The sequence below is a fragment of the Triticum aestivum genome, chromosome 6A (genome assembly GCF_018294505.1).
Source record: "Triticum aestivum cultivar Chinese Spring chromosome 6A, IWGSC CS RefSeq v2.1, whole genome shotgun sequence".
NCBI lineage: Eukaryota > Viridiplantae > Streptophyta > Magnoliopsida > Poales > Poaceae > Triticum > Triticum aestivum.
In genome coordinates, this window is record NC_057809.1 from 467030823 (window position 1) to 467046719 (window position 15897).

The following is a 15897-nucleotide window of genomic DNA, read 5'->3' on the forward strand; positions in this document are numbered from 1 at the left end:
TAAATCAGAGAATAATGGTTGTTCTATTTATATGAGTAATATCTTTTATGGTCATGCACCCTTGAAGAGTGGTCTATTCTTATTGAATCTCGATAGTAGTAATACACATATTCATAATGTTGAAGCCAAAAGATGTGGAGTTGATAACGAAAGTGCAACTTATTTGTGGCACTGTCGTTTAGGTCATATCGGTATAAAGCGCATGAAGAAACTCCATGCTGATGGACTTTTGGAACCACTTGATTATGAATCACTTGGTACTTGCGAACCGTGCCTTATGGGCAAGATGACTAAAACACCGTTCTCCGGTACTATGGAGAGAGCAACAGATTTGTTGGAAATCATACATACCGATGTATGTGGCCCGATGAATATTGAGGCTCGTGGCGGATATCGTTATTTTCTCACCTTCACAGATGATTTAAGCAGATATGGGTATATCTACTTAATGAAACATAAGTCTGAAACATTTGAAAAGTTCAAAGAATTTCAGAGTGAAGTTGAAAATCATCGTAACAAGAAAATAAAGTTTCTACGATCTGATCGTGGAGGAGAATATTTGAGTTACAAGTTTGGTATACATTTGAAAAACTGTGGAATAGTTTCGCAACTCACGCCACCCGGAACACCACAGCGTAATGGTGTGTCTGAACGTCGTAATCGTACTTTACTAGATACGGTGCGATCTATGATGTCTCTTACTGATTTACCGCTATCTTTTTGGGGATATGCTTTAGAGACGGCCGCATTCACGTTAAATAGGGCACCATCAAAATCCGTTGAGACGACGCCTTATGAACTGTGGTTTGGCAAGAAACCAAAGTTGTCGTTTCTTAAAGTTTGGGGCTGCGCTGCTTATGTGAAAAAGCTTCAACGTGATAAGCTCGAACCCAAATCGGAGAAATGTGTCTTCATAGGATACCCAAAGGAAACTGTTGGGTACACCTTCTATCACAGATCCGAAGGCAAGACATTCGTTGCTAAGAATGGATCATTTCTAGAGAAGGAGTTTCTCTCGAAAGAAGTGAGTGGGAGGAAAGTAGAACTTGACGAGGTAACTGTACCTGCTCCCTTACTGGAAAGTAGTTCATCACAGAAAACTGTTTCAGTGACACCTACACCAGTTAGTGAGGAAGCCAATGATAATGATCATGAAACTTCAGATCAAGATACTGCTGAACCTCGTAGATCAACCAGAGTAAGATCCGCACCAGAGTGGTACGGTAATCCTGTTCTGGAGGTCATGCTACTAGATCATGATGAACCTACGAACTATGAAGAAGCGATGGTGAGCCCAGATTCCGCAAAGTGGCTTGAAGCCATGAATCTGAGATGGGATCCATGTATGAGAACAAAGTATGGACTTTGGTTGACTTGCCCGATGATCGGCAAGCAATTGAGAATAAATGGATCTTTAAGAAGAAGACTGACGCTGATGGTAATGTTACTATCTACAAAGCTCGACTTGTCGCAAAAGGTTTTCGGCAAGTTCAAGGAATTGACTACGATGAGACCTTCTAACCCGTAGCGATGCTTAAGTCCGCCGAATCATGTTAGCAATTGCCGCATTTTATGATTATGAAATTTGGCAAATGGACGTCAAAACTGCATTCCTGAATGGATTTCTGGAAGAAGAGTTGTATATGATGCAACCAGAAGGTTTTGTCGATCCAAAGGGAGCTAACAAAGTGTGCAAGCTCCAGCGATCCATTTATGGACTGGTGCAAGCCTCTCGGAGTTGGAATAAACGTTTTGATAGTGTGATCAAAGCATTTGGTTTTATACAGACTTTCGGAGAAGCCTGTATTTACAAGAAAGTGAGTAGGAGCTCTGTAGCATTTCTGATATTATATGTGGATGACATATTACTGATTGGAAATGATATAGAATTTCTGAATAGCATAAAGGGATACTTGAATAAAAGTTTTTCAATGAAAGACCTCGGTGAAGCTGCTTACATATTAGGCATTAAGATCTATAGAGATAGATCAAAACGCTTAATTGGACTTTCACAAAGCACATACCTTGACAAAATTTTGAAGAAGTTCAAAATGGATCAAGCAAAGAAAGGGTTCTTGCCTGTGTTACAAGGTGTGAAATTGAGTAAGACTCAATGCCCGACCACTGCAGTAGATAGAGAGAATATGAAAGATGTTCCCTATGCATCAGCCATAGGCTCTATCATGTATGCAATGCTGTGTACCAGACCTGATGTGTGCCTTGCTATAAGTATAGCAGGGAGGTACCAAAGTAATCCAGGAATGGATCACTGGACAGCGGTCAAGAACATCCTGAAATACCTGAAAAGGACTAAGGATATGTTTCTCGTATATGGAGGTGACAAAGAGCTCATCGTAAAAGGTTACGTTGATGCAAGCTTTGACACTGATCCGGACGATTCTAAATCGCAAACCGGATACGTGTTTACATTAAACGGTGGAGCTGTCAGTTGGTGCAGTTCTAAACAAAGCGTCGTAGCGGGATCTACATGTGAAGCGGAATACATAGCTTCTTCGGAAGCAGCAAATGAAGGAGTCTGGATGAAGGAGTTCATATCCGATCTAGGTGTCATACCTAGTGCATCGGGTGCAATGAAAATCTTTTGTGACAATACTGGTGCAATTGCCTTGGCAAAGGAATCCAGATTTCACAAAAGGACCAAACACATCAAGAGACGCTTCAACTCCATCCGGGATCTAGTCCAGGTGGGAGACATAGAGATTTGCAAGATACATACGGATCTGAATGTTGCAGACCCGTTGACTAAGCCTCTTCCACGAGCAAAACATGATCAGCACCAAAGCTCCATGGGTGTTAGAATCATTACAGTGTAATCTAGATTATTGACTCTAGTGGAAGTGGGAGACTGAAGGAAATATGCCCTAGAGGCAATAATAAAGTTATTATTTATTTCCTTATAATCATGATAAATGTTTATTATTCATGCTAGAATTGTATTTACCGGAAACATAATACATGTGTGAATACATAGACAAACAAAGTGTCACTAGTATGCCTCTACTTGACTAGCTCGTTAATCAAAGATGGTTATGTTTCCTAACCATGAACAATGAGTTGTTATTTGATTAACGAGGTCACATCATTAGTAGAATGATCTGATTGACATGACCCATTCCATTAGCTTAGCACCCGATCGTTTAGTATGTTGCTATTGCTTTCTTCATGACTTATACATGTTCCTATGACTATGAGATTATGCAACTCCCGTTTACCGGAGGAACACTTTGGGTACTACCAAACGTCACAACGTAACTGGGTGATTATAAAGGAGTACTACAGGTGTCTCCAATGGTCGATGTTGGGTTGGCGTATTTCGAGATTAGGATTTGTCACTCCGATTGTCGGAGAGGTATCTCTGGGCCCTCTCGGTAATACACATCACATAAGCCTTGCAAGCATTACAACTAATATGTTAGTTGTGAGATGATGTATTACGGAACGAGTAAAGAGACTTTCCAGTAACGAGATTGAACTAGGTATTGGATACCGACGATCGAATCTCGGGCAAGTAACATACCGATGACAAAAGGAACAACGTATGTTGTTATGCGGTCTGACCGATAAAGATCTTCGTAGAATATGTAGGATCCAATATGGGCATCTAGGTCCCGCTATTGGTTATTGACCGGAGACGTGTCTCGGTCATGTCTACATTGTTCTCGAACCCGTAGGGTCCGCACGCTTAAGGTTACGATGACAGTTATATTATGAGTTTATGCATTTTGATGTACCGAAGGTTGTTCGGAGTCCCGGATGTGATCACGGACATGACGAGGAGTCTCGAAATGGTCGAGACATAAAGATTGATATATTGGAAGCCTATGTTTGGACATCGGAAGTGTTCCGGGTGAAATCGGGATTTTACCGGGTTACCGGGAGGTTACCGGACCCCCCCGGGAACCATATGGGCCATCATGGGCCTTAGTGGAAAGGAGAAAGGGGCAGCCCAAGGGGGCTGCGCGCCTCCCCCCTTCCCCTAGTCCTATTAGGACTAGGAGAGGTGGCCGGCCACCCCTCTCCCTCTTTCCCCCTTGGGAATCCTAGTTGGAATAGGATTGGGGTGGAGTCCTACTCCCGGTAGGAGTAGGACTCCTCCTGCGCCCTCCTCCCTGGCCGGCGCCCCTCTCCCCCCTTGGCTCCTTTATATACTGAGGTAGAGGCACCCCAAAACACACAAGTTGACACAAGTTGATCCACGTGATCAATTCCTTAGCCGTGTGCGGTGCCCCCTGCCACCATATTCCTCGATAATACTGTAGCGGAGTTTAGGCGAAGCCCTGCTGCTGTAGTTCATCAAGATCGTCACCACGCCGTCGTGCTGACGAAACTCTTCCCCGACACTTTGCTGGATCGGAGTCCGGGGATCGTCGTAGTTTCGGTGCTTGATCGGTTGGATCGAGAAGACGTACGACTACTTCCTCTACGTCGTATCATCGCTTCCGCAGTCGGTCTGCGTTGGGTACGTAGACAATACTCTCCCCTCGTTGCTTTGCATCACATGATCTTGCGTGTGCGTAGGAAATTTTTTGAAATTACTACGAAACCCAACAGGTGAGTCGGCTGCCATGGCCTCCGTTGCCATTGCGACAACTCCACGGGTGTCACTCTTTGACTCACCCAATGAGAACATCACCGCCAAGTGCCTCATGGCTAAGGCCACCAACAACGTAACCCCCAACATCAAAACCACCATCATTAATAATCCTTCTTTGACGGATTGCATTGATGAATATGAGGGATCTAATGTGGAGGAAAATGAGTTTGAGTCCTTTATGGTTAAACTCAAGGGTAAATCCAAGAAGCACTTCGTTGATCTCTTGGAACAACTTGGTGAAGACAATGACATGATCGAGGCTCACGAAGATACTATCTCCAAGATGGAGGGGCATAGTCATGACTATGCCGATGAGATTTCGGATCTTTCCAATGCTCTTGAGGAAGAGCGCGGTCTTCGTTTGGCTCTTGAGGAGCCACACAACGTTGATCACGCTAAGTTAAAGAAAGATCTTGATCATGCTCTTGTTGTTTCTCGTGTGCTAAACTCTGAGAAGGCCAAGCTTGGGGTTGATCTTGCTAGACTCAAAGAGGAGTTTGACTTACTTGACAAGGCTCACAAGGTCTTGAAGGGTGCTCATGCTAGCCTCAAAGAGTCTCATGATCAACTTCAAGTAAAGCTAACCAAGGAGAAAGCCACTTTTCCTCATATGATGTTAATTGATAATGCAAATTCTACTAACCCATGTTGTAAGCATGTGCATCTTGTTGAGGAGAATGCTAAGTTGAAGGAGCAACTTGAGAAAGGTCTTATGTCTTGCATACAAGGCGAGAAGAACCTCAATGACCTTTTAAGCAACCAAAAGGAAGTTGTGGCCATGAAGGGATTGGGTACGCGTCCAAGTCCAAGAACAAGAAGGAGAATGACAAGGCCAAACGACCTCCTCCTCTCAAACAAACCTTTGTGAAGGAGGGAGAGTGTGCTACTAAGGAGAAGAAGAAGAACACCGTGAAGGGTAGTGATGCCAAGAAGGGCAACGCTTCCCTTCCGAACAAAGCCGACGACTTTAACCCTTCTTATGTGTTGTGCCGTGCTAGTGATGGGCATGTTTATGCCAAATTTGTTGGTTCTCCTTATGAGTACATTGAATGGTCTATTTGGGTTCCTAAGACTCTTGTTACTAACATCAAAGGACCCATTATAAAATGGGTACCTAAAACCAAGCATTGATCTCTTTTAGGTGTTTTCTTTCGGTGGGGGTCATGGTTGCTCGATAGTGGAGCTACTAATCATATGACCGAAAAAAGGACTTGGTGGTGGACGTTCAAAAGATTCCATACATTCCCACCAACGTCGAGTGGGGTGATGCCTCGTCCTCTAAGGTATTGGGACTCGGCAAGGTTGTCATTTCTCATGATCTCATGATCAAGAAGGTCATGCTTGTTGAGTCCCTTGCATACAATTTACTTTCCGTTCGCCAACTTGCACTCATGGGTTTTTCCACCTTATTTGATGTTGATACCATGGCCCTCTTGTGGAGCAAGACTCTTAAAGTAGCCTTTGTTGGGCACGTCAAAAACGGTCTCTATGTGATTAACTTTTCGGAGCGACTCACTAAGACCGCGACATGCCTAATGGCTAAAGTTGACGTGGGATGGCTTTGGCATCACCGTTTAGCCCATGTCAATATGAGATCTTTGCAAAGTTTTCTCAAGGGGGACCATGTCCGTGGACTAAAAAATGTTACTTTTGCCAAAGATCGTGCTTGCAGTTCTTGTATCGAAGGAAAGCTACATGAAAAGGCTCACCCTCCCACGACTATCATTTACTCGAAGAGGCCTTTGGAGTTCCTTCACATGGATCTCTTTGGGCCTCCATCTTTTGATAGTCTTGGGGGTAGGAAGTAATGCTTTGTGATTGTGGATGATTATTCAAGATACACTTGGGTATATTTCTTCAAGAGGAAGAGTGAGACCCAACAAACCGTCATTGTTTGCAAATGAAGCTCAACGTCAACATGATGCAAAGATCTTGACAATAAGAAGTGACAACGGCACCGAGTTCAAGAACTACACCTTAGATGAGTTTCTAGTGACGAGGGGATCAAGCATCAATATTCTGCACCTTACACCCCTCAACAAAATGGTGTAGCGGAGAGGAAGAACCGGACATTGATGGATGCGGCAAGGACCATGATGGCAGAGTTCAAGTCTCCATACAACTTTTGGGCCGAAGCCATCAACATCGCGTGTCATGCATTCAATCGGCTCTACCTCCGCAAAGGCTTGAACAAGCCTCCATATGAGATACTCACCGGTAACAAGCCCAACCTCAAGTACTTCCGGGTGTTCGGGTGTAAGTGTTTCATTCTCAAGAAAGGTGTTCGTTTGTCTAAATTTGAGGCTAGAGCTCATGCGGGCATATTTGTTGGTTATGCTACAAACTACTCCCATGCTTACCGTGTCCTCAATAAGTCCACGGGACTTATTGAGGAGACATGTAACATCGAGTTTGATGAGAATAACGACTCCCAAGTGGTGCAAAGTGGCACTTGTGATGTAGGTGATGAAATTCCTCCCCAAGCCATAAGAATAATGGGTGTTAGTTTTATCCTACCCATTGAGGATCCACTTGTGGCCGAAGGAGAAGGATAATGTTCCACTCATGTGGAACCATCACCAACTCAAGGCCCACACGCTTCTGAAGAACAAAGTGAAGGCCCTCAACCTCATGAACAAGACCAAGGGCAAGATCAACCTCAAGATGGTGTTGAATCACCAAGCGATGCCCAAGGTCAAGTTCTATCATCCAAGAAAGTTCAAGATCAAGAGCAAGCTCAAGATCAAGAACAAGCTCAAGACGACGCTCAAGATAATCAAGATCAAGTGACTGCTCCTCAACTCTCTCCAAAGGAGGAATTAGAGCGTCGTGCCGCCAAGATTGCATCCAAGCTATCCACCAAAGATCATCTCATGACAAATGTACTTGGAAGCTTAAGAAAGGGGGTAAGCACTCGTAGACAATTAGCAAACTATTGTGAACATCACGTGTTTGTCTCTTGTGTTGAACCCCAAAAGGTATATGAGGCGCTCGAGGATACGGATTGGCTCAATGCCATGCATGAAGAACTCAACAACTTCGAGCACAACAAGGTGTGGAGATTGGTGCCAAGGACAACGGGGAACCATAATGTCATTGGAACCAAGTGGATATTCAAGAACAAGCAAGATGCTCATGGGATTATCATTCGCAACAAGGCTCGTTTGGTAGCACAAGGCTACTCCCAAGTCGAGGGTATCGACTACGGTGAAACCTTTGCTCCCGTTGCTCGCCTTGAATCCATTCGCATGTTGATTGCATATGCTTCTCATCATAACTTTAAGTTACAACAAATGGATGTGAAGAGTGCTTTTCTTAATGGTCCTATTAATGAGTTGGTATATGTCAAGCAACCCCCCGGGTTCGAGGATCCCTATTTTCCCGATCATGTGTACCAACTCGATAAGGCACTCTATGGCCTTAAGCAAGCCCCACGTGCGTGGTATGACTACCTTACCGAGTTGTTGCAAGATCGTGGTTTTGAAATTGGGAAAATCGACCCCACTCTTTTTACTAAGAAGGTCAAAGGGGAGTTGTTTGTGTGCCAACTATATGTTGATGATATTATCTTTGGTTCCCCTAACAAAGCTTTCAATGAGGAATTTGCCGCACTCATGACCTCCAAGTTCAAGATGTCCATGATGGGAGAGTTGAAGTTCTTTCTCAGGTTCGAAGTCAAGCAACAAAGAGAAGGAACCTTCGTCAACCAAGCCAAATACACTCAAGACATGCTCAAGAGATTCAAGCTAAGTGATGTCAAGCCGGCGTCCACTCCTATGCCCGTCAAATGCCAACTTGAAATAGATCCCAATGGTAAAGCGGTGGATCAAAAGGTATATCGCTCCATGTTTGGCTCCTTGCTTTACCTTTGTGCATCTAGACCGGATATCATGTTGAGTGTGGGAATTTCTGCACGGTTTCAAGCCGCACCTAAGGAAAGTCACTTTGTGGCGGTCAAGCGAATCTTCCGATATTTGGCTCATACCCCAAACTTTGGCTTATGGTACCCAAGAGGACCAAACTTCAAGCTTGTAGGTTATTCGGACTCGGATTGGGCGGGAGACAAAGTGGATAGTGATGAAGCTATGTACCTAGGGTAGGGCCATGGATCTGTCCAGGATACCCTCCCCAAGGACATCCCTAAAAGAACCAGAAGCATTCGAAGAAAAATCATCATCCACTCGACCATGAAGCTATGTCCCACTCGACAATCCTGAAGACACTCGACCGTATGGACAATCACTCGACTACCAGAAGATCTAGAGCCACTCCACTCTGCAACGGTCGGGACTTAAGTCATGGCTTTAATGGTCATTATGTATCTTTATTGCAGGCATTACTAGTAACGTCTCCATCTTTATGTACCTTAAACCCTTTGTAACTGAGGGAGAGAGGGGTCTAGCAAACTCTATATAAGCCACCCCCTCCTCAGGGACAAGGGTTCGCACCCCCTGTAACTCACACGCATATAATCTAGTCGACTGCCTTCGGGCTCCGAGACGTAGGGCTGTTACTTCCTCCGAGAAGGGCCTGAACTCGTAAAACTCGCATGTACAACTCCTCCATAGCTAGGATCTTGCCTCTACATTCCTACCCCCCCCCCCTATTCTACTATCAGACTTAGAACCACGACAGTTAGCGCCCACCGTGGGGCAGGTGTCTTAGCGACTTGTTGGAGAAGTTGTGATCTTTCGATCCCCATCAACATGGTTTCAGGCGGAGGTTTGGCCAAGGGCCACGAGATCTGTCTCGGTGCGCTTGTATTCATCGCCGACAACTCCGCTTGGCTCCAGGAAGCGCCACTCGACGTCGAGGTGCTCCCCGTCCGCGGGGCAATGCACTTTCGCGTGTGCGTCCGTGGCGTCCTCCTACGGCAGCCATCGACTCAGTATCAGTTGGCTCTCGTGCTGACCTCCCTCCCTGCAGCCCGCCGGGGCAAACGTTCCGGTCGGTCGAGGCTTCAGCGGTGGGTGAGGCATGCGGTGGCTCGCCAATCGGCCACCCCCCAGGTCGAGGCAATCGAACCCGACGAAACTCTCTACAGCCTGTTCGACTGGCTCCGTAGAGACTGCATCCGAGTGCGACAGCAGCGACCCCGTGGCGGAAGTTTTGATGGTCAATGGACCACGTAGTCCTCCTGGCTTTACCCGTGAGGACGGAGGCGATGGTGGCGGCGATCCATCGCGTGTCCACGAAGAGTACCGACCCGAACCCCTCTCTTCACAGAGGAGGGAGGAACTTCGCCGCTGGAACATGGATGCACTTCACACTCCTATCGTTGGAGAAACCCCTGAGGCCCATGCCTTGGAGGAGGCGCGCCTGGCCAACTTGGCTGAGCGCACTCGACTGGAGAACCTCCAGCGCGCACTCGACGAGCGTGCTCGGCAGCATGCTCCCGAATCTAGTCAACTTTTTCCACCTCCGACTCAGGTGTACCGAACTCCAATCTAGAATCTCACAGCTGCGGCCCGAATAGCAGAGTCAATTCAACCTTCCCAGTCAGAAGCTGGTCGAGGTTTGGTGCAGATCCGGGCCTTGCTCCGAGCCGCGGGAGAGTAGAATATAGTAGTATCTCAGTTGCGGAATAGGATTCACAGCAGATCCGTGGTTGCAGACATAGTCGAGTCGGCTCACAGCCCAAGATCGCCCCCGAGGCGTGAGGGACGTGGAGACCGACAGGATCAGTACAGAAACCGTGAGCAGTATGATCACCGACTCGATCATGATGATCATCGTCGAGGGCCCACGCCTCCCTCGAGGAGTGGATCATACATGCCTCGGTAGCAGGATGACAGACGCCCTCACAGTGGTGGGCGAAGGATTCCAGTCTACCCCAGGGAACCAGGCTTTGATGCGAGATCTATTCTCGTTCAGGGTCTAGTCGACAGAAACAGAGCTCATAGAGAAGGCCCCAACAGAGATTTTCCAACCAGCATCAGAGTGCGTGTCTTTGGCCCGGAGTGCTTCAGCAGAGCCATCAGGGCTGCGGTGATTCCTCCCAACTTCAGGTTGGCGACTGGAGTCAGTAAGTTCACTGGTGAGTCCAAGCCTGACACTTGTCTTGAGGATTACCGAGTGGCTGTACAGATCAGTGGCGGCAACGATGAAGTGGCCATGAAGCACCTTTCTTTGATGCTAGAGGGCTCGGCCAGGGCGTGGCTGAATCAGTTAGCTCCTGGTAGTATTTATACTTGGGAAGATCTTGCTCGAGTATTTGTCAGAACATTTGAAGGTACTTGCAAGCGGCCAGCAGGGTTGACAGAATTACAGTGTTGCGTTCAGAAATTGAATGAAACTTTGAGGGGTTATATCCAGAGATGGATCACGTTGCACCACACAATGGAGAATGTGTCAGATCACCAAGCAATTTGTGCCTTCAAAGAAGGCGTTAAGTATCGGGAGTTGAATCTAAAATTCGGTCCGACAGGAGATATGACTCTGACTCGGATGATGGAGATTACCACCAAGTATGCCAATGGTGAAGAAGAAGACCGACTCTGGAGTGGCAAGCACAAAACAGTCGCCCACGAAACCGGAGGAGGGAACTCCAGTCGGAAGCAGAAACGCAAAGCCGAGCCAGCTGCTCCTGGAGAAGCCTTGGCTGTAACTCAAGGGAAGTTCAAGGGGAAACCCAGAGGACCGTGGAACCCCAAGAAAGTAAAAGATCAAGATGGAAATGATGTGCTAGATTTACCATGCCACATTCACACCAAGAAAGATGAAGAGGGTAATTTCATTTACCCAAAGCATACCACTCGACAGTGTCGACTCCTAATCCAGCAATTCCGAGAGAAACAGCCCAAGGAAAAGGAGAAGGAAACAGACAAAGTTGAGGATGGGGAAGAGGACGATGATGGTTACCCCCACGTCAATTCCACTCTGATGATTTTCACTGATGTTGAGAGTAAGAGTCGACTGAAGGTCATCAACAGAGAAGTAAACATGGTCGCCCCGGTAACACCCAGTTATTTGAAGTGGTCTCAGACTGCCATTACATTCGACCAATGCGATCACCCAGCGCACATAGACACCCCTGGGAGGCAAGCGTTAGTGGTCGACCCAGTAGTCGAAGGCACCCGATTGACTAAGGTTCTGATGCATGGTGGCAGTGGCCTGAATATACTGTATGTAGAGACGTTGAAAGGAATGGGCATTCCGACGTCTAGACTCAGTGAAAGCAATATGAGTTTCCATGGAGTCATTCCTGGCAAGAAGGCTACATCACTCTGCCAGATCGCCCTTGATGTAGTGTTCGGTGATTACAAGAATTACCGCAAAGAAAAGTTGACATTTGAAGTTGTGGATTTCCAGAGTGCTTATCATGCTATTTTGGGCAGGCCAGCTTATGCATGTTTTATGGCTCGACCATGTTACGTGTACCTCAAATCGAAGATGCCTGGTCCCAAAGGGGTGATCACTATCACTGGCAATCGAACGAAGGCAGAAGAGTGCTTCCAGAAGGGCTCAAAGATCGCTGATGCATAAATGGCAGTAGTGGAATTGCAGGAATATAAAAAAATGTAGATCCGAGTGATTTGTTGCGAGCTAAGAAGCCTGCCACGGATTCAGCATTCTAGTCGTCTGATGAAACAAAGTCGATTCACATTCACCCGACGGATCCCAATGATGCTCTGACTCACATTTCAACAACACTCGACTCCAAATAGGAAGAAGCGCTCATCCAGTTCCTGCGTGAGAACTGGGACATCTTTGCATGGAAACCTTCTGACATGCCAGGTGTTCCCAGGGGACTGGCTGAGCATCGCTTGCGAGTCAACCCAAAAGTAAAACCAATCAAAGAACATTTTCGACGGTCCGCCGTACAGAAGAGGAAGGCAATCGGTGAAGAAGTGGCTCGACTTCTAGCAGCTGAGTTTATCCAAGAAATTTACCACTCCGAGTGGTTAGCTAATGTTGTCATGGTCCCAGAGAAGGATGACTCACTTCACATGTGCATTGACTTCAAACATATCAACCGGGCCTGCCCGAAAGATCACTTTCCTCTCCCTCGCATCGACCAAATAGTCGACTCGACCGCGGGGTGTGAGCGGGGTGTAAGATAAAGACAGCTTTCATCACCCCATTTGGGTGCTTCTGTTATGTCACTATGCCATTCGGTTTGAAGAACACCGGAGCCACATTCATGCGGATGATTCAGAAGTGTTTACTCACTCAGATCAGTCGGAATGTGGAAGCATACATGGATGACATTGTGGTCAAGTCACGTAAAGGTTCCGACCTACTGGCTGACCCTGCTAAAACCTTTGCCAACCTCAGAAGGTATGATATCAAGCTTAATCCATCAAAATGCACGTTTGGAGTTCCAGGCGGAAAATTACTCGGTTTTGTCGTTTCCGAACAAGGGATCGACGCTAACCCAGAGAAAGTAGGTGCCATACTCCGGATGAAACGCTATGTGCGTGTGCATGATGTCCAGAAGCTTACCGGTTGTTTGGCCGCCCTAAGTCGATTCATTTCTCACCTTGGTGAAAAGGCGCTGCCTCTTTACCGACTGATGAAGAAGTCAGATAAGTTCGAGTGGACTCCTGAAGCTGATGCAGCATTTGCAGAGCTTAAAGCCCTGCTTTCCACCTAGCCGGTGCTTGCTGCTCCAATCAGCAAAGAGCCTTTACTGCTTTACATTGCAGCCACTGGACAAGTCGTCAGTATAGTACTTACGGTCGAGCGAGAAGAAGAAGAAAAATCCTACATAGTTCAGCGCCCAGTATACTATGTCTCTGAAGTTTTGACTCCATCAAAGCAAAGATATCCACATTATCAGAAGCTTGTTTATGGGATTTATATGACCACGAAGAAGGTTGCACATTACTTCTCTGATCACTCCATTACAGTCGTCAGCGACGCTCCATAGTCAGAGATTCTAAACAACAGAGATGCAACTGGTCGAGTGGCAAAGTGGGCGATTGAACTCCTTCCCTTAGATATCAAGTTTGAGGCAAAGAAAACTATCAAGTCCCAAGCAATAGCGGATTTCCTCGCCGAGTGGATCAAACAACAACTGCCGACTCACGTTCACTCGGAGCACTGGACCATGTTCTTTGACGGTTCCAAGATGTTGAATGGTTCCGGTGCTGGGGTGGTACTGGTGTCCCCTCGAGGAGACAAGCTCAGATATGTCCTTCAGATTCACTTTGATTCCTCCAATAATGAAGCAAAATATGAAGCACTCTTGTATGGGTTGCGTATGGCCATCTCACTCGGCGTCCGTCGCCTCATGGTCTATGGCGACTCAGAGTTGGTAGTCAATCAAGTGATGAAGGAGTGGGACGTCAGAAGCCCAGCCATGACTGGTTACTGCAATGCGGTGAGGAAGTTGGAAAAGAAGTTTGAGGGGTTAGAGCTCCATCATATACCCCGACTGAAAAAATCAAGGAGAAGATGATTTAGCAAAGATAGGATCCAAGAGAGAAGCCATCCCCAGTAATGTGTTCCTGGAGCATATTCATGCACCTTCAGTTCAAGAAGATCCCTTCACTGAAGAACCCCCGCAGCCTAAGAGTGCCACAGATCCGACTGAAGTCGCGGTCCCAGCCATGGTCGACTTGATCATGGAGGTGTTGGTCATCACTCCCGACTGGACAGTACCATACATTGCATATATCCTTAGGAAAGAGCTCCCAGAGGATGAAGAAGAGGCTCGACAGATCGTCCGTCGATCCTAGGCCTATATTGTAATAAGAGGACAGCTGTTCAGAGAAAGTGCAACCGGGGTTAGCCAAAAATGCATAACACCAGAAGAAGGTCGAGTGATCCTCCACGACATCCATTCAGGGACCTATGGTCACCATGCGTCCTCTCGGACCATTGTGGCTAAAGCATACCGAGTTGGATTTTATTGGCCACGAGCAAATGAAATGGCGAAAGATATAGTCAACAGATGCGAAGGCTGCCAGTTCTACTCCAATATGTCACACAAACCTGCATCGGCCCTGAAGACCATTCCGCTCGTCCGGCCCTTTGCTGTTTGGGGATTGGACATGGTTGGTCCACCGAGGACTGGTAGGAGTGGCTTCACTCATGTGCTCGTAGCAGTCGATAAGTTTACCAAATGGATCAAAGCCAAGCCTATTAAGAATCTTGAAGCTAGTACTGTTGTCAGCTTCATCAGAGAGTTGACAGATATGGGGTTCCGCACAGCATCATCACTAACAATGGATCGAACTTCGATTCTGATGAGTTCAGAACTTTCTGCGCCTCACAAGGCACACGGGTCGACTATGCTTCAGTCGCCCATCCCCAGTCAAATGGACAAGCAGAAAGAGCAAATGGCCTGATTCTCAAAGGACTAAAACCCTGACTGATGAGAGATCTCAAGCACGCAGCAGGCGCCTGGGTTGATGAACTTCCATCAGTTCTTTGGGATTGAGGACAACTCCCAATCGGTCGACTAGCCGAACTCCACTCTTCTTGGTCTACAGAGCTGAAGCTGTTCTGCTGAGTGACTTGCTTCATAATGCACCACGAGTTGAGCTCTTCTCTGAAGATGAAGCAGAACAAGCTCGGCAAGACGTGGTCGACCTCCTAGAGGAGGAGAGAGAGATGGCCTTGATCCGGTCGACCATTTATCAGCAAGACTTGCGTCGATTCCATGCTAGACACGTGAGGGGTCGAGCCTTTCAAGAGGGTGACTTGGTTCTTCCAGTGGATCAACAGAAACCACATAAGCTCGCCCCGGCTTTGGAAGGTCCCTTCATTGTCACCAGAGTGCTCCACAATGGAGCATACCACCTTTACAGTGTCGAGCATAAGAAAGACGAGCCACCGGCTTGGAATGCGGACCTTCTCCGCCCCTTTTATACTTAAGTACTGGTTCGAATAAAATGTAATAAGAAATACCTTTGTAATTTGTTTATCAAAGACAAGAGCTTCACAGTCCTCTCGAACGATTGTTGTTGCTTTTATTTACGTCTGAAATCCCCCAGTGGGTGACTTAGCTGCGAATCCGTTTCGCCTAAGTTTTCAAAATCCTACCGAGTGGTGAGCCAGCTTCCCACTCAGGGGCTTAGCTGTAGTACAGTACATGCCTAAGTTTGTAAAATCCTACAGTGGTGAGCAATCCTCCCACTCGGGGGCTTAGCTGCAGTCCACTACTCGCCTAGGTTTGTAAAATCCTACCGAGTGGTGAGCAATCCTCCCACTCAGGGGCTTAGCTGCAGTCCAGTACTCGCCTAAGTTTGTAAAATCCTACCGAGTGGTGAGCCAGCCTCCCACTCGGGGGCTTAGCTGTAGTCCAGTACTCTCCTAAGTTTGTAGAATCCTAC